A 25512-nucleotide genomic window follows, 5' to 3' on the forward strand; every position below is an offset into this window, starting at 1 on the left:
TGGGGTAGCCACGGCAGCAGTGGGTGGTGTGTATACACTGTGATGTGGGTAGTTGTGAGCAGGGCCACAAGACTGGGTGGGCTCCTTGTCCACTGTTGCTGTGGGGTGGTGGGCAGAGCCACAAGACTGGGTGGGCTCCTTGTCCAGCAATTGGGATGAGGGTCAGGTTTGCCAGGGAAGCTGAAGGGTATAGGCCTCATGCTCCTGGTGTTGGCCCTGGTGGCCAGGGGTTGTAGGACTGATCTGGTGCAGGTTGCCATTGGTGGTGGTTGGGCTGCCCATTGACCACTGTCCCTATACTGGGTCTGCTCCCACTGCCTGTGTGTGTGTCCTGCAAGGGGCATCATATTCATTCCAAAGGTCCAGGCTACATGGTCAGGTAGCCTGCTGGACCTGGGGGTCTCCCACAAGGGGATTCCATTGGCATCAGCATGATCCATGTAGGACCCAATGTCCTTTGGCAGTGTCCTACCGGTATACATGAGACCTTGGCTCTGATTACACATAGTCGAGCCTGCATTATACATTCTAGCATTTGCATCACTTTTGGGTGTCCTGGTTTCAACAGACATGGTTACATTAGGCATTTCACAATCTCTAGCATTACTGTTAAGCATAATAAACTTGTTCTTAACCTTACTGACACCTGCATTCATCTCATTTGTCACATTAGTTAAACCAGCATCACAATTCATGGTTACATTGCATACATTTTCATACTTGCAGCTTTTAATTGCATCTTTAGCTTTAAAGTCCGTGTACTCAAATAGTTGAAACTTCCCCTTTAAATTCCTTTGGTTACCGGTCTCCTTTAAGGGAGCTTTCAAATCCGATTGGCCACTCAGTGTCACGTGACGCTCCTCCATGCTTACTTGTGGTATGGCTGCTGCCATTTTGATTACAAGTTTTTCTGCTTGTGCTGCGGCAGCCATTTTCTGGTCTTGCTGCAGGCAGGCTGTGGTGTTCTTTTCATCCACAGTTTTGACCCTGGACATCGGGAATCCATTTCTTTCGTTGATGTTCACCTCTTGGAGTGCTGCCCCAGCCTGGAAAATGGAGTTTGGAACCTTGGTCTCGGAGGTGCTGTGGGCAGTCGAGCTGGACAGTGGAATCACTGGATGCTGCAATGGATCCATGTTCGAGATCGATTGCCGGAGCCCGGAGGCCTGGGAGCAGCTTCACTTGGACAAGATGCAGTTGTGGTCGATTGGCGGGATTCATCCAAAGTTCTTCAAAGGTCGCTTGGCTCATCACAGACTGGCTCGCCCCTGTGTCACTCTCCATAGAAACTGGGACCCTGTCGACGTCTACTTTCATCGCTCATGGAGAACTTTCAGTGGAGCAGGTATGAGTTCCATACTCTTCTTCCAGGGGTTGAGCAACTTTACCTTCCTCTGTGTCGGAGCCCTGGTGATCAGCCAACTCATCAGAGACGTGGTGAGTACAGCCTTTTCTACACATTCTCTGAAGTTGCCCTTTCTCTTTGCAGCCTGTGCATGCATAGTCTTTGTAGCGGCACTGGTGAGCCTTGTGGTTTCCTCGACAACGCCAGCACGGGGCCATCCGGTTTGCCCCATGTGGCGGACTCAGGGTTGCGGGACTCGGGACAGTATTTCTGCCTTTAGAAGTATCCATGTGGTGCACTGTGCTCGCCGGTTTAGAGTCCTGGGTCAGTATTCGCCTGGAGTCGCTGGCCGAAACCATGTAGGACTGGCTCACTTGAATTACTTTCTGCAGGGTGACCGTGATTTCAGCCGAGAGCAATTTGTGTAGGAGGCCTTCGTGGCCGATTCCAATGACAAACATGTCCCTTATTGCTTCATTAAGGTGGTTGCAAAAATCACACGGTGCAGCTAGTCGTCTTAAGTGTGCAGTTTGGCAATTTCTTGGCCCTCAGGTCGCCGGTAAGTGTAGAACTGGTACCTGACTGTGAGGATGTTTTCTTTCGGTTTTAGTTGTTCCTGTACGATTGTTACAAGTTCCTCATAGCTCTTGGTGGTTGTCTTTTCCGGGGCTAGTAAGTCCCTGACGAGACCGTAGATGGTGGGCCCACAACTGCGAAGCAGAATGGCCCTACGTTTGTTCGGGAGCGTGGCCGGTGTGTCCCCGTCCAGGTCGTTGGCTATAAAGAAGAGTTGCAATTTTTCCACAAAAGCATCCCAATCTTCCCCCTCTGTAAATTGCTGAAAGTGGCTGAGGTTAGAAATGTTGAACGTGTAGTTCGTGACCTCATATTCCCGTCACCAGTTGTAGCGTATGTCGGCACCTTTAGTAATGACTCAACGAGGCAGGGTATGATACTTAAATTGTGCAGACCTGTAGTCCTTTATTTGCAGCTCCTGAGTGAGGAGAACAAGCTGTGTGTTCCCTTTTTATACTGGGTTACCTGCAGTGTGCAGGTTACCCTTAGGTCTCCAGGAGCAGCACCCTCTGGTGTACAGGCAAGGTGTGAACAGTGTAAGGGTACATTCATTGTTGCATAACAGTGTTACAGACATCACACAGAAAACAGGCATGCATACACATCCATATCAAAATCCACATAGATGTTGCGGGATTCAAGATACCCATGTAAATCGACACGGGTGCATCCATGAGTGTAGTACTGGAGTCGCTATACCTCAACAAATTGCATGATTTCCCATTGGAGAAATCCAAGATAAAGCTGCGAGGTTAATCGGGAGAGAACATTCCTGTGGTAGGTCGTATCACCGTACCAGTGAAATACAAGGATCAATTTCAGAGCTTGCCTCTAATAGTAGTGGCAGGCGACAAGCCTGCCTTACTTAGAAGAAATTGGTTGGGATCACTGAAGCTGTGTTGGAGTGAGATTTTCCGTGTTGAAACGAGATTTGCATCAACGGATGATGTTATCAAGAGTTATCCGAAGATGTTCTGAGAAACGGGCAGCCCGATCCAAGGCCTCAAGGCGAGTGTCAGGGTACAGAAGGACGCTAGATTGGTTTACTGCAAGCCATGTTCCGTACCCTATGCACTCAAAGAGAAAGTTGAGCAAGAACTCAAAAGACTAGAGACTGAGAATATTATTTGTAAGATAGATCGATGTAATTGGGCTACACCCATTGTTGTTGTACCTAAGTCCGATGGTAAGGTAAGATTGTGTGGTGATTATAAAGTAACCGTAAACCAGGTTCCAGAGGGTAATGTCCCCAATACATTGCCAAACATAGAAGATTTGTTCACAACACTGACAGCTGGTCAGATCTTCGCCAAACTGGATCTTACGAATGTCTACTTACAGCTTGAATTAGATGAGTCCAAGTCATGCTTGACTATAAATACTCATCCAGGCCTATATCAATTTAATAGGCTACCGTTTGGAGTGTCTTCCGCCCCTGCCATATTCCAAGGGGTGATGAACCAGATTTTACAAGGTATTGAAGGGGTAGTGTATTATTTAGATGACAGATTAATTTCAGCACCAAATAGGCAAATTCATAAAATATATTGAATGAAGTCCTCAAACGGCTAGAGAAGCACAGAGTATGAGTGTCTGCTTGTAAGTGTGAGTTATTTCAAAACTCATTGGAGTACTTAGGGTACAGAGTAGACAAAGATGGTTTACATCCAACCAAGGGAAAGCTGGATGCAATCAGAAATGCACCCACTCCCAATAATGTTACTGAACTTCGATCATTTTTGGGTGTTTTGAACTATTATGGGAAGTTCCTACCAAATTTGGCTACAGTATTACATCCACTGAATGAACTATTGAAAAAACAGGTCCATTGGAAGTGGTCAAAAGAAAGCGATACAGCATTCAAGTAGTGTAAAAGCGAATTGGTAGATGACACCATGTTAGTTCACTGACGTATCTAAGTAGATAAGGCCAGCATGTGATGCCTCTCCGTATGGAGTTGGTGCAGTGATCTCTCATGTATCACGTAGTGGGGAGGAGAGACCAATTGCTATTGCTTCACACACTCTCAGTGCTAGTGAGAGTAATTTTGCGCAAATCGAAAGGGAAGCTTTGGCATTAATTTTTGGGGTGTGAAGTTCCACAAATACTTGTATGGTCGTAAGTTTACCATCGTTGCGGACCAGAAGCACCTGACAGCAATCCTTCATCCGAAGTCCCCAGTTCCAACATTAGCTGCAGCCCGAATGCAGAGATGGGCTTTGATTTTGTCAGCATACACATATGATATTGAATACAGATGATCAGCTGATCAAAGTAATGCTGATGCTATGTCGAGATTGCCTTCCCCATCACAAGTTATACCTGATAGGGAAGAAGTGTTCTATTTTTCATACAACTCTTTTTGTTGTGAACAAAAAATAAGCATTAAATCAAGTCCCCCCCCGATTAAAGAGGGGAACACACCAAACACTTTTCAAGTGCCCTTAGTTTTTTTTCGTTTTTTCTGTTTTTTTGGGGGGCACTAAAACCACAAATTACACAAGTGCCCCCTGGCTAAAAGGAGCGAGGGACACTAAAACCTGGCAATAAAACAAATTCAACTTTAAACATATAAAATCAAATTAAAATTTGGTTGCTGGGGGTGATGATGCACTCCAGTCCCTCTGGTGCCCATCTCTCACAGAATGCCGCGAGCGTACCGGTGGACACCGCGTGCCACATCTCCAGGGACACCCTGGCTCAGATATAACCGCAGAAGAGAGGCAGGCAGTCGGGCTGAATGACCCCATCGACTGACCGCTGCCTGGACCGGTTGATGGCCTTCTTGGCCATGTCCAGGAGTGGTCCTACGAAGAGGCCCTCGGACCTACCCGCTCCCCTCCACACAGGGTGGCCAAAGATCAGGAGTGTGAGACTAAAGTGCAACCAGAATTTGAGGAGCAGCCCCTTCTAATAGTGGAATAGGGGCTGCAACCTCACACATTCCATAAAAACATGGAACACAGACTCCTCCAGACCACAGAAAATGCAGGTGGCCTGGGAGCCCGTGAAATGGCTTAAGAATTTATTGCACAGGACTGCTCCATGCACCAACCTCCAGGCCAAGTCCCCAATAAATAGTGGGAGGACTCCCGTGTAGAGTGTACTCCATTGGGGACTCCCGCCTCCTCCGGACAGCAAAATGTTGCGCCATGGCATGCCCGGATGGCAGACGAGGATGGCAAGGTGGAGAGTGTGCAGGAGCAGCCCGTACAGGAAACCCCTCCACGCAGAATTAAAAGGCACGGAGGGGACTTCCCTGAGTTGGCTCAAGTTGTGAGGCACCGGCTCCTGAGGGAGGTTTCGGGGCTTAGCGCCGATGAGGAATTCCGTCTGGACGGGGGTCAGTTCGGACGGGATCTCCCCACGTGCATGACCTATTTTTCATATATTGATGAACTGCCAGTCACAGTTGAAGAGATTGGTACCAAACTTGACCCAGTGATGTCAAAGGTGTATGATTATATTGCAAATGGATGGCTAAATCAGGTAACAGACAAAGATATTCATCCATTCTTCATTCGTAGGAATGAATTATCAGTCGATAAAGATTGTATCATGTGTGGTGCAAGAGTGGTTATACCAAATAAATTCAGGTCCAAATTATTAGGAGACCTCCATGACCAGCACCTGGGAAGGTGCTTGACCAAACGTTTTGCATGTAGTTATTTATGGTGGCCAGGTCTTGATAAAGATATAGAGTACACCGTGAGTCAGTGTACGACCTGTCAATCGGTAAGCAAGCAACCACCATCAGTACCATTACAGCCATGGAAACGGCCTCCCAGGGTGTGGCAAAGTCTGCATATCGATTTTGTTGAGCTAGAATGACAACAATTGTTCATTGTGATTGATAGCGATTCAAAGTGGGTCGAGGTGTTTCCAATGTGGAAAATAACAACAATTAGAACATTAGACATTTTGCGAAGTTTATTTTTTTCATTTGGCCTCCCAGAAGAAATTGTTTCTGATAATGGACCACAATTTCATTCAGAAGAATTTGTACAGTTCACAAGCAAAAATGGTGTGAAACATACCAAGGTTCCACCATACCACCCTGCTTCAAATGGTGCAGCAGAGCGCACTGTACAAATTGTAAAACATGGCTTCATAAAACAAATGCTGGATCCCAATCCAAAGAAAGGACAGTTGTCATTGGATCACAAATTGGCTAATTTTCTAATTACATATCGTAATACTCCTCATACAACTACTGGTAGAACACCAGCAGCGTTGTTTTTCAAACAACAGCCACGAACCAAATTCTTGTTAAAACCAAATTTAGCACAATCCGTAGAAGAGACACAATTAAGGTAGAAAGAGAATCATGATAGAGGTAGAGTAAAACAGAGAAGTGTGAAATTAAGCCAGAAGGTGAGAGTGAAGAACCATCACCATAAATGTGTAAAGTGGTTACTCGGAAGAATAGTGAAGATATGTGGTCCTTGCACATATTTATCAAGATGTTTGATCATGTTAGCTTTGTTCACATTGATCATATTTTACCTACAGACATGGAAGGAGATGAAGGTGGGAATGATTCAACTATTTTTGACTCATCAGATAGTTTTGATAGACCAGTGGCAGTACACTAATGTACTGGAAACAAAGCCAAGAGAAATTCAGAATTTAAGTCTGAGTCCGAGTCAGGAAAACCAACAGCCTGAAGTTAGAGTGAGTTCAAATGAAAATCAAGGGCAGCCCTTGGAGGAAAACTTTCCTCAGGATCAGCCTCAAAGTTTGAATTTGACATCATATTTGGAAGGTTCTGTTCAAGGGCGAAGGTATCCTCTTCAAAACAGAAAACAAGTGGTTATGCTTAATTTGTAAATATGGTAAAATAAGTCCATATCCTTTGTTATGTCTAACCATGCAAGTTATGTATGATGATTGTTGTTATAATAACTTATTCATTAAGGAGGGAGAAGTGTAATGTCTGTTGATCACACTGTGGATGTATTGTGCTACTGCAACTAGAGTGTTGAATAAACAGACAGGTCACATGACAAGACGCAGGAAGCTTCCACAGGCTTCCACAGGCTTCCGCGAGATTGCCATCTTAAAGACTTGTGTGCAGTGTGGCTCTGTGTTCTTGAATATGATATCGCCTCCAAACTCTGCCCATCTTTCCCGCAACGCCATGTTTGAATCCCTTCAATCAGGTTTCCACCCACACCACAGCACTGAAACAGCCATAGTCAAAGCTACAAAGAACATCTATGTGACTGTGAATGTGGTAAACTTTCCTTCCTCACCTTTTCAGTGTCCTTGACTACTATGTGTGCAGGAAGTGTGTCCAGCTGCAGCTCCTGACAGACCGCATTGCGGCACTGGAGCTGCGCATGGATTCACTCTGGAGCATCTGCGATGCTGAGGATGTTGTGAATAGCATGTTTAGTGAGTTGGTCACACCGCAGGTAAAGGTTACAGAGGCAGATAGGGAATGGGTGACCACCAGGCAGAGCAGTGGAAGGAAGGTAGTGCAGGGGTCCCCTGCGGTCATCTCCCTCCAAAACAGATATACTGTTTTGGGTACTGTTGGGGGAGATGACTCATCAGGGGAAGGCAGCAGCAGTCATGTTCATGGCACCATGAATGGCTCTGCTGCACAGGAGGGCAGGAAAAAGAGTGGGAGAGCTATAGTGGTAGAGGATTCTATTGTAAGGGGAACACATAGGTGTTTCAGTGGCCGCAATTGAGAATCCAAGATGGTATGTTGCCTCCCTTGTGCAAGGGTCAAGGATGTCTCAGAGCAGCTGCAGGGCATTCTTGAGGGTGAGGGTGAACAGCCAGTTGTCGTAGTGTATATAGGTACTAATGATATAGGTAAAAAATGGGATGAGGTTCTACAAGCTGAATTTAGGGAGCTAGGAGTTAAATTAAAAAGTAGGACCTCAAAGGTAGTAATCTGAGAATTGCTACCAATGCCATGTGCTAGTCAGAGTAGAAATAACAGGAGAGTTAAGATGAATAGTGGCTGGAGGAATGGTGCAAGAGGGTGAGTTTCAAATTGCTGGGACATTGGAACCGGTTCTGGGGGAGGTGGAACCAGTACAAATCGGATGGTCTGCATCTGGGCAGGACCAGAGCCGATGTCCTAGGGGAAGTATTTGCTAGGGGAGGGGTTAAACTAATGTGGCAGGGGGATGGGAATCTATGCAGGAAGACAGAGGGAAGTAAAATGGGGGCAGAAGCAAAAGTTAAACAGGAGATAAGGAAAACTGGAGGGCAGAGAAATCAAAGGCAAAAATCAAAAAGGGCCACATTACAACATTTTTCTAAAAGGACAAAGTGTTAAAAAAACAAGCCTGAAGGTTTTGTGTCTCAATGCGAGGAGCAGTCTTAATAAGGTGGATGAATTAACTGTGCAGATATCTGTTCATGGATATGATGTAATTGGGATTACGGAGACATGGCTCCAGGGTGACCAAGGCTTGGAACTCAACATCCAGGGGTATTCAATACTCAGGAAGGATAGACAGAAAGGAAAAGGAGGTGGGGTAGCATTGCTGGTTAAAGAGGAGATAGCGCAATAGTAAGAAAGGACATTAGCTTGGATGATGTGGAATCTGTATGGGTAGAGCTGCGGAATACCAAAGGGCAGAAAACGCTAGTGGGAGTTGTGTACAGACCACCAAACAGTAGTAGTGAGGTTGGGGATGGCATCAAACAGGAAATTAGGGATGCATACAATAAAGGTACAACAGTTATCATGGGTGACTTTAATCTGCATATAGATTGGACCAATCAAACTGGTAGCAATGCGGTGGAGGAGGATTTCCTGGAGTGTATAAGGAATGGTTTTCTAGACCAATATGTCAAGGAACCAACTAGAGAGCTGGCCATCCTAGAGAGGATTATTTTGCATTCTTGTTGTGTGAGGCCCCTTGGGGAAGAGTGACCATAATATAGTAGAATTCTTCATTAAGCTGGAGAGTGACACAGTTAATTCAGATACTAGGGTCCTGAACTTAAAGAAAGGTAACTTTGATGGTATGAGACGTGAATTGGCTAGGATAGACTGGCAAATGATACTTAAAGGGTTGACAATGGATAGGCAATGGCAGACATTTAAAGATCACATGGATGAACTTCAACAATTGTACATCCCTGTCTGGCGTAAAAATAAAACGGAGAAGGTGGCCCGACTGTGGCTAACAAGGGAAATTAGAGATAGTGTTACATCCAAGGAAGAGGCATATAAATTGGCCAGAAAAAGCAGCAAACCTGAGGACTGGGAGAAATTTAGAATTCAGCAGAGGAGGACAAAGGGTTTAATTAGGAGGGGGGAAATAGAGTATGAGAGTAAGCTTGCAGGGAACATATAAACTGACTGCAAAAGCTTCTATACATATGTGAAGAGAAAAAGATTAGTAAAGACAAACGTAGGTCCCTTGCAGTCAGAATCAGGTGAATTTATATTGGGGAATGAAGAAATGGCAGACCAATTGAACAAAAACTTTGATTCTGTCTTCACTAAGGAAGACACAAATAACCTTCCGGAAATACGAGGGGACCGAGGGTCTCGCGAGAAGGAGGAACTGAAGGAAATCTTTATTAGTCAGGAAATTGTGTTAGGGAAATTGATGGGACTGAAGGCTGATAAATCCCTAGGGCCTGATAGTCTGCATCCCAGAGTACCTGAGGAAGGGGCCCTAGAAATAGTGGATGCATTGGTGGTCATTTTCCAACATTCTATAGGCTCTGGATCAGTTCCTATGGATTAGAGGGTAGCTAATGTAACCCCACTTTTTAAAAAAGGAGGAAGAGAGAAAACAGAGATTTATAGTCCAGTTAGCCTGACATTGGGAATGGGGAAAGTGTTGCAATCAATTATTAAAGATGCAATAGCAGCGCATTTGGAAAGCAGTGACAGGATCGGTCCAAGTCAGCATGGATTTATAAAAGGGAAATCATGCTTGACAAGTCTTCCCGAATTTTTTGAGGATTTAACTAGTAGAGTGGACAAGGGAGAACCAGTAGATTTGGTGTATTTGGATTTTCAAAAGGCTTTTGCCAAGGTCCCACACAAGAAATTAGTGTGCAAAATTAAAGCACATGGTGTTGGGGGTAATGTATTGACGTGGATAGAGAACTGGCTGGCAGACAGGTAGTAAGGAGTAGGAATAAACGGGTCCTTTTCAGAATGGCAGGCAGTGACTAGTAGGGTACCGCAAGGTTCAGTGCTGGGCCCCCAGCTATATACAAAATACATGAATTATTTAGACGAAGGAATTGAATGTAATATATCCAAGTTTGCAGATGACACTAAGCTGGGTGGGAGTGTGAGCTGTGAGGAGGATGCACAGAGGCTGCAGGGTAACTTGGACAGGTTAGGTGAGTGGGCAAATGCATGGCAGATGCAGTATAATGTAGATAAATGTGAGGTTATCCACTTTGGTGGCAAAAACAGGAAGGCAGAATATTACCTGAATGGTGACAGATTAGGAAAAGGGGAGGTGCAACGAGACCTGGGTGTCATGGCACTTCAGTCATTGAAAGTTGGTATGCGGGTCCAGCAGGCGGTGAAGAAGACAAATGGCATGTTGGTCTTCATTGCGAGAGGATTTGAGTATAGGAGTAGGTAGGTATTACTGCAGTTGTACAGGGCCTTAGTGAGGCCACACCATGAATATTGTGTACAGTTCTGGTCTCCTAATCTGAGGAAGGACACTCTTGCTATTGAGCGGGTGCAGCAAAGTTTCACCAGACTGATTCCCAGGATGGCAGGACTGTCATATGAAGAAAGACTGGATCGACTCGGCTTATATTCACTGGAATTTAGAAGAATGAGAGGGGATCTCATGGAAACATATAAAATTCTAACGGAATTGGACAGATTAGATGCAAAAAGAATGTTCTCGATGTTGGGAAAGTCCAGAACCACGGGTCACAGTCGAAGGATAATGGATAAGCCATTTAGGACCGAGATGAGGAGAAACGTCTTCACTCAGAGAATTGTGAACCTGTGGAATTCTCTACCACAGAAAGTTGTTGAGGCCCATTCGCTTGATATATTCAAAAGGGAGTTAGATGTGGCCCTTACGGCTAAAGGGATCAAGGGGTATGGAGAGAAAGCGGGAATGGGGTAATAAAGTTGCAAAAATGATCAGCCATGAACATATTGAATGGTGGTGCAGGTTCGAAAGGCTGAATGGCCTACTCCTACAACTGTTTTCTATGTTTCTATGTTTCTCGACCTGTCTGCAGATTTGACACAATTGACCACACCATCCTCCGTCAACATCTCATCTCCTTTGTGTAGCTGGGTGGGACTGCCCTCCCTGTGTGTACTCTTATCTAGCCAGTCGTAGCTAGAAAATCTCCTGCATTGGCTTCTCTTCCATCTCTGCACCATTATCTCTGGAGTCCTCTAAGGCCTTGGCCCCTTCCTATTTCTTATCTACATGCTATCCCTCATTGACATCATCCGGAAACACAATGTTGGGTTCCATATGAATGCTGACAGCTCCCAGCTCTACCTCACTGCACCCTCTCTCAATCCCACCAGCCTCAAATCCTTGCATGGTGTTTTTCTTCCCTACAGTAATCTCACACTGCCCAACAACCCTCTGAGAAATCTGCGTCCTCCAATTCTGACATTTTCAAAGAAGAATCATTGAAATTCACAGCACGGACGGAAGCCATTTTGGCCCATCATGTCCTCGCTGGCCAAAAAAGAGCTATTCAGCCTAATCCCACTTTCCAGCTCTTGGTCCGTAGCCCTGTATGTTCGGGCACTTCAAGTGCATATCCAAGTCCATTTTAAATGTGGTGAGGATTTCTGTCTATTACCCTTTCAGGCAGTGAGTTCCAGACCCTCACCACCCTCTGGGTGAAGGAATTTCCCCTCAAATCCCCTATAAACTTCCTATCAAGTACTTTCAATCTATGCCCTCTACAAAGGGAAACAGATCCTTCCTATCAACTCTATCTCGGCCCCTCATAATTTTATACACCTCAATAAGGTCTACCCTCAGCCACCTCTGTTCCAAGGAAATTAAATATAGCCTATTCAATCTGCAACTGGGCAGGACCGGAACCAATGTCCTAGGGGGAGTGTTTGCTAGTGCTGTTGGGGAGGGGTTAAACTAATATGGCACGGGGATGGGAACCTATGCAGGGAGAGAGAGGGAAATAGAATGGGGGCAGAAGCAAAAGATAGAAAGAAGAAAAGTAAAAGTGGAGGACAGAGAAACCCAAGGCAAAAAGCAAAAAGGGCCACATTACAGCAAAATTCTAAAGGGCTAAGGGCCCTTTATGACAGGCCTGAAGGATCTGTGCCTCAATGCGAGGACTATTCAGAATAAGGTGGATGAATTAACTGTGCAGATAGCAGTTAACGGATATGATATAATTGGCATCACGGAGATATGGCTCCAGGGTGACCAAGGCTGGGAACTCAACATTCAGAGGTATTCAACATTCAGGAAGAACAGACAGAAAGGAAAAGAAGGTGGGTGGCGTTGCTGGTTGAAGAGAAAATTAATGCAATAGTAAGGAAGGACATGAGCTTGGATGATGTGGAATCTGTATGGCTGGAGCTACGGAATACCAAAGGACAGAAAACGCAAGTGGGAGTTGTGTACAGACCACCAGCAGTAGTAGTGACAGTATCAAACAAGAAAGTAGGGATGCATGCAATAAAGATGCAGCAGTTATCATGGGCGACTTTAATCTACATATTGATTGGGCTAACCAAACTGGTAGCAATGCGGTGGAGGAGAATTTCCTGGAGTGTATTCAGGATGGTTTCCTCGACCAATATGTTGAGGAACCAACTAGAGGGCTGGCCATCCCAGACTGGGTGATGTTTAATGAGAAAGTACTAATTAGCAATCTTGTTGTGCGAGGCCCCTTGGGGAAGAGTGACCATAATATGGTAGAATTCTTTACTAAGATGGAGAGTGACACAGTTAATTCAGAGACTAGGGTCCTGAACTTAATGAAAGGTAACTTCGATGGTATGAGACAGGAATTGGCTAGAATAGACTGGCGAGTAATACTTAAAGGGTTGACGGTGGATAGGCAATGGCAAACATTTAAAGATCACAACTTCAACAATTGTAAATTCCTGTCTGGAGTAAAAATAAAACAGGGAAGGTGGCTCAACCGTGGCTAACAAGGGAAATTAAGGATAGTGTTAAATCCAAGGAAGAGGCATATAAATTGGCCAGAAAAAGCATCAAACCTGAGGACTGGGAGAATTTTGTAATACAGCAGAGGAGGACATAGAAACATAGAAACATAGAAAAAAGGTGCAGGATTAGGCCATTTGGCCCTTCGAGCATGCACCGCCATTCAATGAGTTCATGGCTGAACATGCAACTACAGTACCCCATTCCTGCTTTCTCACCATACCCCTTGATCCTCCTAGTAGTAAGGACTACATCTAACTCCTTTTTGAATATATTTAGTGAATTGGCCTCAACAACTTCCTGTGGTAGAGAATTCCACAGGTTCACCACTCTCTGGGTGAAGAAGTTTCTCCTCATCTCGGTCCGAAATGGGTTTAATTAGGAGGGGGAAAATAAAGTATGAGCAGAAGCTTGCTGAGAACATAAAAACTGACTGCAAAAGCTTCTATAGATATGTGAAGACAAAAAATTACTGAAAACAAATGTAGGTCCCTTGCAATCAGATTCAGGTGAATTTATAATGGGGAACAAAGAAATGGCAGACCAGTTAAACAAATACTTTTGTCTGTCTTCACGAAGGAAGACACGAATAACCTTCTGGAAATACTAGGGGACCGAGGGTCTAGTGAGAAGGAGGAACTGAAGGAAATCCTTATTAGGCGGGAAATTATATTCGGGAAATTGATGGGATTGAAGGCCGATAAATCCATGGGGCCTGATAGTCCCAGAGTACATAAGGAAGTAGCCCCAGAAATAGTGGATGCATTGGTGATCATTTTCCGATAGTCTATCGTCTCTCGATCGGTTCCTATGGACTGGAGCATAGCTAGTGTAACACCACTTTTTAAGAAAGGAGGGAGAGAGAAAACAGGTAATTATAGGCCGGTTAGCCTGACATCAGTAGTGGGGAAAATGTTGGAATCAATTGTTAAAGATGAAATCGCAGCACCTTAAGAAAGCAGTAACGGGATCGGTCCAAGTCAGTATGGATTTATGAAAGGGAAATCCTGCTTGACAAATCTTCTAGAATTTTGTGAGGATGTAACGAGTAGAGTGGATAAGGGAGAACCAGTGGATGTGGTGTATTTGGACTTTCAAAAGGCTTTTGACAAGGTCCCACACAAGAGTTTGGTGTGCAAAATTAAAGCACATGGTATTAGGTGTAATGTACTGACGTGGATTGAGAACTGGTTGGCAGACAGGAAGCAGAGAGTCGGGATAAACGGATCCTTTTCAGAATGGCAGGCTGTGACTAGTGGGGTGCCGCAGGGCTCATTGCTGGTACCCCAGCTATTTACAATATACATTAATGATTTGGATGAGGGAGTTGAGTGTAATATCTCCAAGTTTGCAGATGACACTAAGCTGGGAGGCGCTGGGAGCTGTGAGGAGGATGCTAAAAAGGCTGCAGGGTGACTTGGACAGGTTAGGTGAGTGGGCAAATGTATGGCAAATGCAGTGTAGTGTGGATAAATGTGAGGTTATCCACTTTGGTGGCAAAAACACGAAAGCAGAATATTATCTGCATGGCGGCAGATTAGGAAAAGGGGAGGTGCAATGAGACGTGGGTGTCATGGTGCATCAGTCATTGAAGGTTGGCATGCAGGTACAGCAGGTGGTGAAGAAGGCAAATGGCATGTTGGCCTTCATAGCTAGGGGTTTTGAGTATAGGAGCAGGGAAGTCTTACTGCAGTTGTACAGGGCCTTGGTGAGGCCTCACCTGGGAATATTATTTCCAATTTTGGTCTCCTAATCTGAGGAAGGACGTTCTTGCTATTGAGGGAGGTTCACCAGACTGATTCCCGGGATGGCGGGACTGACATATGAGGAGAGACTGGATCAACTGGGCCTGTATTCTCTGGAGTTTAGAAGGATGAGAGGAGATCTCATTGAAACATAAAATTCTGACGGGACTGGACAGGTTAGATGCAGGAAAAATGTTCCCGTTGTTGGGGAAGTCCAGAATGAGGGGACATAGTCTAAGGATAAGGGGTAAGCTATTTAGGACTGAGATGAGGAGAACATTCTTCACTCAGAGAGTTGCTAACCTGTGGAATTTCCTATCGCAGAGAGTTGTTGATGCCAGTTCATTGGATATATTCAAGAGGGAGTTAGATATGGCCCTTATGGCAAAAGGGGTACTGAGAAAATGATCAGCCATGATCTTATTGAATGGTGGTACAGGCTTGAAGGGCCGAATGGCCTACTCCTGCAACTATTTTCTATATTTCTATGTTTCCTCATAGCTATAATTCTCCAGTCCAGGCAACACCCTCATAAATCTCCTCTGAACCCTCTCTGGTACAATCACATCTTTCCTGTAATGTGGTGATCAGACCTATATGCAATACTCTAGCTGTGCCTAAGTATTGTTTTATACAGTTCAAGCAGCCCCTACTTTTGTGCATCCCCTACTTCTTTCACCACACCATTGACAGTCATGCCTTCAGCTGTCTGGCTTCTAATTCTAGGCTCTGGAAATCCCTCCCTAAATCTCTGGGCTGATCGCTCACTGGGAAGTTCGCTGGAGATCGCTGGAGAAAAGCTGCTGGCGACTGGCACTATTGAGGGAGTGCAGCGAAGATTTACCAGACTGATTCCCGGGATGGCGGGACTGACATATCAAGAAAGACTGGATCAACTGGGCTTGTATTCACTGGAGTTCAGAAAAATGAGAGGAGATCTCATAGAAACATTTAAAATTCTGACGGGTTTAGACAGGTTAGATGCAGGAAGAATGTTCCCAATATTGGGGAAGTCCAGAACCAGGGGACACAGTCTAAGGATAAGGGGTAAGCCATTTAGGACCAAGATGAGGAGAAACTTCTTCACCCAGAGAGTGGTGAACCAGTGGAATTCTCTACCACAGAAAGTTGTTGAGGCCAATTCACTAAATATATTCAAAAAGGAGTTAGATGTAGTCCTTACTACTAGCGGGGTCAAGGGGTATGGTGAGAAAGCAGAAATGGGGTACTGAAATTGCATGTTCAGCCATGAACTCATTGAATGGCGGTGCAGGTTCGAAGGGCCGAGTGGCCTACTCCTGCACCTATTTTCTATGTTTCTATGTTTCTATTCGGCAGCACTTGGCACTTTGGACGCCATTTTGAATGTTGGAGGAACTGAAAGAGGCTGCTTCAACAAGCGGCCTATGAGGGGAATTAATTTATGAGTGATTTTAAGTGTCTTATTGATTCTTGGCAACCATCTAATCACATTTCTATGTGTTGAGGACAAATGAAGGGCATTTAGAGTGACTTAGAATGATCGGTCTGTAATTTCTCTACCAGTATTGGTCACTAATCACATGCTGCAGACTGAAGATGTGGGAAGGTATATTGAAGAGCATGATGTGCCCAATCAAAGAGATGGCAGACTGCTGCGGAGGAGGAGACCTTACACCCGACGCACTTACAAGGAAAAGCAACCATACCAGACCTTGTCCAATAACACGTGCCTTAGGAGACTGTGCTCCCAAAAGGAAGTCCTCGCTAACATATGCCAGCCCATCAAGGGAGATCTGTAGCCTACCAGTACCATCAGGACCGCACTGCCCGTTGAGGTAAAAGTTACTGCGGCACTTTCCTTCTACACATCAGGCTTCTTTCAGGCCTCAGCTGGCAACATTTGCGTTATCTCTCAGCACATCACACATTGCTCCATTCGACAGGTGACAAAAGCCCTTTGCGCTCGCACGATGGACTTTATAAGCTTCCCTATGATCAGGGAGGCACAGACTGAGAGGGCTTTGGGTTTCTCGAGAATAGCAAACTTCCCCAAGGTGCAGGGAACAATAGGCTGTACGCACATCACCCTGAGAGCATCTTTACAGGATGCGGAGGTGTTTCGGAACTGAAAGGGATTCCACTCCATGATTGTGCAGCTCGTTATCGACCACAACCAAATAATCATGGCAGTAAATGCTAATTTTCCAGGCCGCATCCACGATGTGCACATCTTGCATGAGAGCACTGTCTCTGACCTGTTTAAGAGTCAGCCACAAGGTCACAGTTGAATGCTGGGGGATAAAGGATATGGCCTTGCCAGCTGGCTCATGACCCCGCTACGTAATCGCCAGACGGAAGCCGAGAAGCGCTACAATGAAAGCCATATAGCCACACGCAATATCGTCAAAAAGACAATTGGAGTGCTGAAGCAGAGCTTCAGCCGCCTCGACCACTCTGGAGGCAGCCTACAATACCACCCTGACCAGGTCGCTGAGTTTATTGTGGTATGCTGCATGTTGCATAACCTAGCTATAAGGAGAGGACAAAAATTACCAGATGGGTCTGCCAGTCCACTTCAGGAGAGAGAGTAAGAAGAAGACAAGGAGGAGGATGAGGATGACGAGGACCTCTAGGAGGACAATCAGCCTGATGATGAACCCATGCCCCCAGCACCCCGCCCCCCCCCGCCCCCACCCCACCCCATGACTGGAAAAGCACCGTGGGAGTTACACAGCTGCAAAATCTTGCGTTAGCAGCTCATAAATGAACACTTTGCATGAACTTACATTGGTGACAGTTACAGTTGCATTACATTTCATCCTCACCTGGCCTGGCTTGGCCATTGTTTTCCAACAATTGTATTCTTGCTTTACCTTACATTATTAGAAGACACTGCATGACAATTGTAAAATTCAATAAAATATTTTAATAATTTAACAATATAACAATTTATGGATGGCCGTATAGCCTTCTCCTGCTCCTATTTCTTAAGTTCTTATGTACTCTAAAAATAACAATCACTCAACAATAAATTTAAAATACAAAAACACCCTCCCACAACCCCTAATATTCAACAAATTAACAAATTTTTCTTAACAACAACAACAATAACAATAACATCCCCCCCCCTCCCTACCTGCGGCCACGCTTCCCTCCAGATCCTTTATCCCCCCCACCTCCGTGTCCTAGCCCTCCATTGTAATCTCTGAGTAAAGGGTCCAGGACGACTTGCAGCAGGGGACCTCAAGGCCTGCTGCTGTGGGGGGAAGGGCGGGTGGGGTGACAGTGGCAGCATCTCCTCAGTGGGTGGAGGAGAAGACGTTTCAGATGAAACGACTTCCAAACCAGAAGGAAGTCCTTCCTCCCGACTCGCATCTGTGCTGGTGCTTGGTGGGACGGCACCTTGGCGTACAGTGCCGTCTCCCGACACTATCGGATGCCGCACGGCATGGGAGGCGGCGGTCGTTTGGCCCATTACCACAACTATGCGCTCGGAGCCCTCCGTTACTCGAGCGGCCATTGCGGCAACCCACCAATCGCCTGGAGCAGCTCTCGACGTATGGCGACGCTCTCCCTGCACAGTGTGGTCATGTCCTCATTGGCATCTGCCGGTCGCGGCGCTTGCCGACCTCGCTGACTCAACCTCCGTGGGGTCGGCGTGGGCACTATACGCCTTGGAGTCACCTGCTGCAAGCCGCTTGGGCCCGTTACTTCTTCCTTCGAAGACGATGATGTGGCCGCAGGTACAACAGATATCGGGATGCAAGGGGCATCCTCCTTGGTATTTTCCATCTCCTCCTCTGGCTCAAAGGTCTCCTCCTCACCAGCCGTGGTGATAATGAACTTCAAAGGGACAGGTGCAGCCTCCCTTTGCACCTGTTGAGTTGGGCGACCTGCAAAACACAATTGAGCTTATTAGAACAGAAGGGTACACATGATTCTTGTGCTGCGTTGGCATACATAGGAGGAGCAGCACTACTGCAATAAATGTGACCGAGAGACGATACATATTAATACATCATATGGTAGTTCATCTATGTGGAATTCACTGCCCCAGAGAGTTGTGGAGGCTGGATCAGTGACTATATTTGAGTTGGAGATAGACAGAATGATAAGGGAGTGAAGGGTTATGGGCTGCGGGCAGGGAAGTGAAGCTAAGCCCTAATCAGATAAGCCATGATCTTATTAAATGGCAGAGCAGGCTCGTGGGGCCAGATGGCCTGCTCCTGCTCCTATTTCTTATGTTCTTATGTTGTTAACCTAAGAGTAGCATGGAAGCTGCATGCATAACATGACATCATTCGTATATTATAATGGAATGCCGTTACATTACTTTGAATTAACACTGCTTTACACATTACTCACGTGACACAACTACACGATCTGCACCACCATGGGTGGTAGCCGAGCGACTGTGGCTGCCCACAAGTGCTGTTGCAATTTCCTCCAATTTACTGAGCAGCTGTAGCTGAGCTGGGCCTCCTCCGACGCACCTCTGCTCACTGCGATTCTTAGATACCTTCCTCTGCAAATGTGACAAGAGCATGGCATAGGCTAATTAACTAGGTACTCTCATGGAAAGATAAAAGGTTCCAATGTTATATGCTAATAGGTTTGTATCCACAATTGATGCATGGTTGTGACATCCATGTTCAAATAAAATATTTCATAAGATCGTGTTTAGGATCTAATGCTCAACACAAAATATCTCGACTACAATCTCCATGAGGACCTTGGGGGTGGGGGGGAATCAGGACCACAGATGAGCTCGGCAATGACAGGAGCTAATGTCCAAAAGTGTCTCAGGGCAGACAGTGAGCCAGAGCAGCTCTCCCCCAGTTCAGGCTGGCTCACTGTGTCAGTGACAGCAGCCGGAGAGACTGACACAGTCTGGGTAAAGGTGACTGGACACCTCAGTGCTCAGTCATGCCCCATCCGCCAACATAACCCAAAAGGAGACGATGCCAAAATTAGACTTAAAAAGGGCGCAGGTTCCGAGCCCTGTCCAAATCTTAGCAGGGAATATATGCAGGAATAACCAGCTTAATTTCAATCCGGCAGATTTACATATTATGTGGATCGTTACAATTTATAATCTATTTAATGCTTACTCTTGCCGAAGCAACTAGGCTGTTCCAGCGCTTGCGGTACTGGTCCGATCCCTTCTCCTCGTGGAATGCCGATGAGATCATGTCGGCGATCTCGCCCCAAATCTTACGGTAGGCCCGGGGTGGAGGTTTCCCATGCCCCCCCCCAGGTTAATTGGTCCCACCGCGAGTGCACTTCCTGGACGAGGACCTCATTGGCCTCGTCGGAGAAGAGTTTTGCACCTCCTCCTCTCCTCCACATCCTGCCCACTCTCTGCAGATTTGTGCTGGGACATCTTTTAATTTTCAGACACTTCTGCTTTTTCTCTCTCTCTCTCTGCCTCCCTTTGCCTTCTACGCATGTCCAGAAGACCCCTGACCTCCCGAATCACGGAAAACCTCCTTTGCAAAAAAAATACGCATGCGCAGAAAGGCCATTGCTAGGGGCGCCAACCTTTCACATCGCTGAAGCCCATTTCACATCGCTGAACTGTCGCTGAGCTATCGCGCCCACAAAAAAGCCAAAAGTAGCGCAGAAAAATGGGTGATCTTCCAGTGATCCTGAAAGCTGGAGCATCGCTCAGGCTGGAACATCGCCCATTCTTTGGATGATAGCCAGCTAAGTGGAAAGTCTAGCCCATAGAGTGCATCCGGAATAGTTTCCTTGAACAGTAAATTGCGGGACCAACCAAGGAGGAGGCTATCTTATATCTGTTACTGTGTAATGAGACAGGATTAATAAACAATCTCCGAGTAAAGGATCCTCAAGGAATGAGTGACCATAGCATGGTTGAATTTCAAATTCAGTTGGAGGGTGAGAAAGTTGGATCTCAAACCAGTGTCCTAAGCTTAAACAAAGGAGATTACATAGGTATGAAGGCAGAGTTGGCTAAAGTGGACTGGGAAAATAGATTAAAGTGTGGGACGGTTGATGAACAGTGGCAGACATTTAAGGAGATATTTCATAACTCGCAACAAAAATATATCCCAATGAGAAGGAAAGACTGGAAAAGAAGGGATAACCATCCATGGCTAACTAAAGAAATAAAGGATGATATCAAATTGAAAACAAGGGCATACAAAGTGACCAAGACTAGTGGGAGGCCAGAGGATTGGGAAACTTTTAAAAGCCAGCAAAGAATAACTAAAAAAATAATAAAGAGAGGGAAAATAGATTATGAAAGCAAACTAGCACGGTATATAAAAACAGATAGTAAGGGGTTCTACAGGTAGATAAAAAGGAAAAGAGTGGCTAAAGTAAATGTTGGTCCCATAGAGGATGAGACTGGGGAATTAATAATGGGGAACAGGGAAATGGCCGACACTTAGAACAAATATTTTCTATCGGTCTTCACTGTAGAAGACACTAAAAACATCCCTGGGGGTGTATTATAGCTCACCAAACAGTGGGAGGGAGATAGAGGAGCAAATATGCAGGCAAATTTCTGTGAAGTCCAAAAACCATAGGGCAGTAATAGTAGGGGATTTCAACTATCCTAATATTGATTGGGACAAATAGAGTGTGAAGGGCATAGAGGGTGCGGAATTCCTAAAATGCATTCAAGATAACTTTTTTAGTCATATGTAACAAGCCCAAAATGGGAGGGGGCGGTTCTGGATTTAGTTTTGGGGAATGAAGCTGGGCAGGTGGAAGGGGTATCAGTGGGAGAGCACTTGGGTGCAATGACAATAATTCAGGCAGATTGAAGCTAGTTATAGATAAGGACAGGGATAGACCAGGAATACAAGTCCAAAATTGGGGAAAAGCTAACTTTCCTAAGTTGAGAAATGATTTAGCCACAGTGGGCTGGAAACAGCTACTTGAAGATAAATCAGTATCGGAACAGTGGGAGGCATTTAAGGAGGAGATCCGGAGGACTCAGGGCAAACATGTGCCCTTAAAGAAAAAGGGTGGGAATAACAATTCTAGAGCTTCCTGGATCTCTAGGGACTTACAGGGGAGGATAAAGAAAAAAAAGGAAACTTATGTCATATACTGATGGCTAAATACTATAGAATCTCTGGAGGGATATAGAAAGTTCAGAGGTAAAATTAAAAAGGATATTAGGAATTCTAAGAGCGAGCATGACAAATTCTTGGCAAGTAAAATTAAGGAAAGCCCAAAGATGTTCTACAAATATATTAATATCATGAGGATAACTAAAGAAAGGGTAGGGCCTATTAGATACCATGAGGGTAATCTGTGTGTGGAGGTGGAAGATGTTGGTATGGTTCTTAATGAATACTTTGCGTCTGTTTTCACAAAGGAAAGGGGAAATGCAGACACTGCTTTCGAGGAGGAGTGTGAAATTCTGCATGAAATAAACATTTGGAGAGGAGGTATTAAAGCGTTTAGCGGCTTTGAAAGTGGATAAGTCCCCAGGCCCGGATGAAATGCATCCCAGGTTGAGTGAAGCAAAAGGGGAAATAGCAGAGGTCTTGACCATCATTTTCCAGTCATCTTTGGATTCAGGCATGGTGCTGGAGGACTGGAGGATTGCTAATGTGGTACCTTTGTTTAAGAAGGGAGAAAGGGATAGGTTGAATAATTACAGGCCTGTCAGCCTAACCTCAGTGGTGGGAAACTTATTGGAAAGAATCCTGAAGGACAGGATAAATCTACATTTAGAAAGGCAAGGATTAATCAGGGACAGTCAGCACTGATTTGTTAAGGGAATACCGTGTTTGGCTAACCTAATTGAATTTTTCGAGGAGGTAACCAGGACTGTCAATGAGGGTAGTGCGTACGATGTAGTGTATATGGACTTTAGCAAAGCTTTTGATAATGTCCCACATGGCAGACTGATCACGAAGGTAAAAGCACATGGGATCCATGGCAAAGTGGCAAGTTAGATCTAAAATTGGCTTAGAGGCAGGAAGAAAAGGGTAATGTTTGATAGATATTTTTGGGACTGGAAGTATGTTTCCAGTGGGGTTCCACAGGGCTCAGTACTGGTTCTCTTTTGTGGTATACATTAATAATTTAGATTTGAATATAGGGGGTATGATTAAGAAGTTTGCAAATGACACTAAAATTGGCTGTGTGACTGATACTGAAGAAGAAAGTGATGGACTGCAGGACAGAACAGTTGCAAATGGAATTTAATTCAGAGAAGTTTGAGGGAATGCACTTGGGGAGAACTAATAAGGAAAGGATATAAACATTAAACGGTAGGCCACTTAGAAGTGCAGATGATTAAAGGGACCATGGAGTGCTTCTCCACAGATCCCTGAAAGTAGCAGCTAGGTAGATAAGGTGGTTAAGAAGGCATACGGAATGCTTGCATTTAATGGCCGAAGCATAGAATATAAGAGCAGGGAGGTTTTGCTTAAATTGTATAATACACTGGTTAGGCCACAGCTCGAATACTGCGTGCAGTTCTGGTCGCCGTATTATAGGAAGGACATGAATGCACTGGAAAGGGTGCAGAGGAGATTTACGAGGATGCTGCCTGGAATGGAGAATCTTAGCTATGAGGGCAGATTGGATAGGCTGAGTTTGTTCTCCTTGGAATAGAGGAGGCTAAGAGGAAACCTCATTGAGATGTATAAAGATTTGATGGGCCTGGATATAGTGGATAGCAAGGGCCTAGTTCCCTTGGTGGAAGCATCAATTACAGACTAAGGTCACTACAGTTCAAGTACAATACCCTTAACTTTTGAAGTCATTATTAGAGTGCTTGCATATACTACAAATGGCGACGAGATTACGAATTTCCACGTGCAACACGTCTAACTGAAGCAACTTTCAACAATTCACTGATGGGGAAGATGGGGATGCCTTTGTGGAAAGGTTCAAACACTTTTTCATTGCAAATGACCTGGCAGGAGATATCCCGACCTCGCTGGCTGATAAGTGCAGAGCTATCCTGCTCAGCAATTGTGGGCCCACTGTCCATGGCCTCATCAGGGACCTGCTAGCCCCAGCGAAGATGACAACCAAAACATACGTGGAGCTCGTAACAATAATACAGGATCAGCTCAAACCGAAAGAGAGAATCCTCACAACCAGACACCGGTTCTACACCCAAAGGCCAAGAAATTGCAAAATATGCTGCAGACCTGAGATGATTGGCTGCACCATGTGATTTTGGCGACCACTTCACCGAAGCACGAAGGTACATCTTTGTTATTGGAATCTGCCACGAGGGCCTCCTCCACACACTGCTCTCTGCGGACACTAATTGCCTTCTGTAGTGTGACCATAAAGTGAGCCAGGCTTTCATGATTTCAGCCTGCGATTCCAAGAGAATGAAGACTCACCTCCAGGACTCTAACCCGATGAGTACAGTGAACCGAATGGCGCCTTTCAGATGCAAGGCTGCTGCTCTGAGTCCACCACATCGGGCCAACCAACTAGCCCCGTGCTGGCACTGTGGAGGAAATCACAGGGTCCAGCAGTGCCGATACAAAGACTATACTAGCAAAGGCTGTAACACGAAATGTCATCTCCAGCGAATGTGTAGAAGAAATTTTACTCACTGAGTCGCTGAAGAGTTGGCCGATCACCCGGGCTCCAGCGCTGATGAAGACGAAGAGAGCATCTATGAAGCGGCTCAGCCCCTGGAAGAGGTGCACGGAGTGTATACCTGCTCCACCGAGAGTTCCCCGTGGAAAATGGAAGTGGAAATCAATGGTGTTCCAGTCTTGATGGAGGTCGACACAGGGGCGAGCCAATCGCCGATGAATCAGATGGCCTTCGAGAAACTCTGGGTCAATCCCGAATGACCCAAAAATGCTCCCAATCCAGGCGAAGCTGCTCACTTACACAAAAGACACCATCCCAGTCATTGGCAGCATGGATGTCCAGGTGCCCCATGGTGTCGCAATACACAAGCTACCTTTGTGAATCGTTGCTGGTGATGGTCCAACGCTGCTGGGAAGAAGATGGATGAAGCAAATATAAATCTGTTGGAGCTGGGAAAACCTCCAGGCCCCGGCGATCGACGTCTATGTGGCACCAAATTTGGATCCATCACAGCACCTGAAAATCCTATTGTCCAACTCGACTGCGTGGCGACGACATAGATTGCACAACTCAAGGGCGGGATGATCCAACCAGAACGACAAGGCCTCACCTTCCAGGCTCCAGTGGCAGGACTCCGAGGGAAGAAGATCGGCGCAGAAGGTAGATTCCCGGTTTCCGTGGCAGAACCTGGGGAGAAAAGGATCACCGCAGCCTACCTCGTGGAGAGAAAGAAGATGGCGCTCGCATCACGAGGTGAAGCACCTGAAATTAAGATGGCCGTGACCAGACCTCGAGGGGCAGCATTGAGGGAGCAACACGTGATGCTGATCAGCGAACCGGATTGGGGTAAAGATTGCAAGGCCCTTTTTAAAGAGACCGCAACCCAGGACAATTAAAGGGACAGTTCCACTCTTTGTACAGCGATGCCGGTGACACTAATGATAAAGATGTAATTAACAAATGCAAGTATACAAATGTACTGTTGAACAGCGATGCCAGTGACACTAATGTAAAAGATGCAATCAAAAAATGCAAGTATATGAATGTACTGTTGAACAGTGATGCTGGTAATACTAATGAAAAAAATTTAACTAACAAATGCAGGTATCTAAATGTAATCTTGAACAGAGATGCTGACAGTACACAGGAAAGCGATGTAATTGACAAATGC

The sequence above is a fragment of the Pristiophorus japonicus genome, chromosome 7 (genome assembly GCF_044704955.1).
Source record: "Pristiophorus japonicus isolate sPriJap1 chromosome 7, sPriJap1.hap1, whole genome shotgun sequence".
In the NCBI taxonomy this organism is placed as follows: Eukaryota; Metazoa; Chordata; class Chondrichthyes; family Pristiophoridae; genus Pristiophorus; species Pristiophorus japonicus.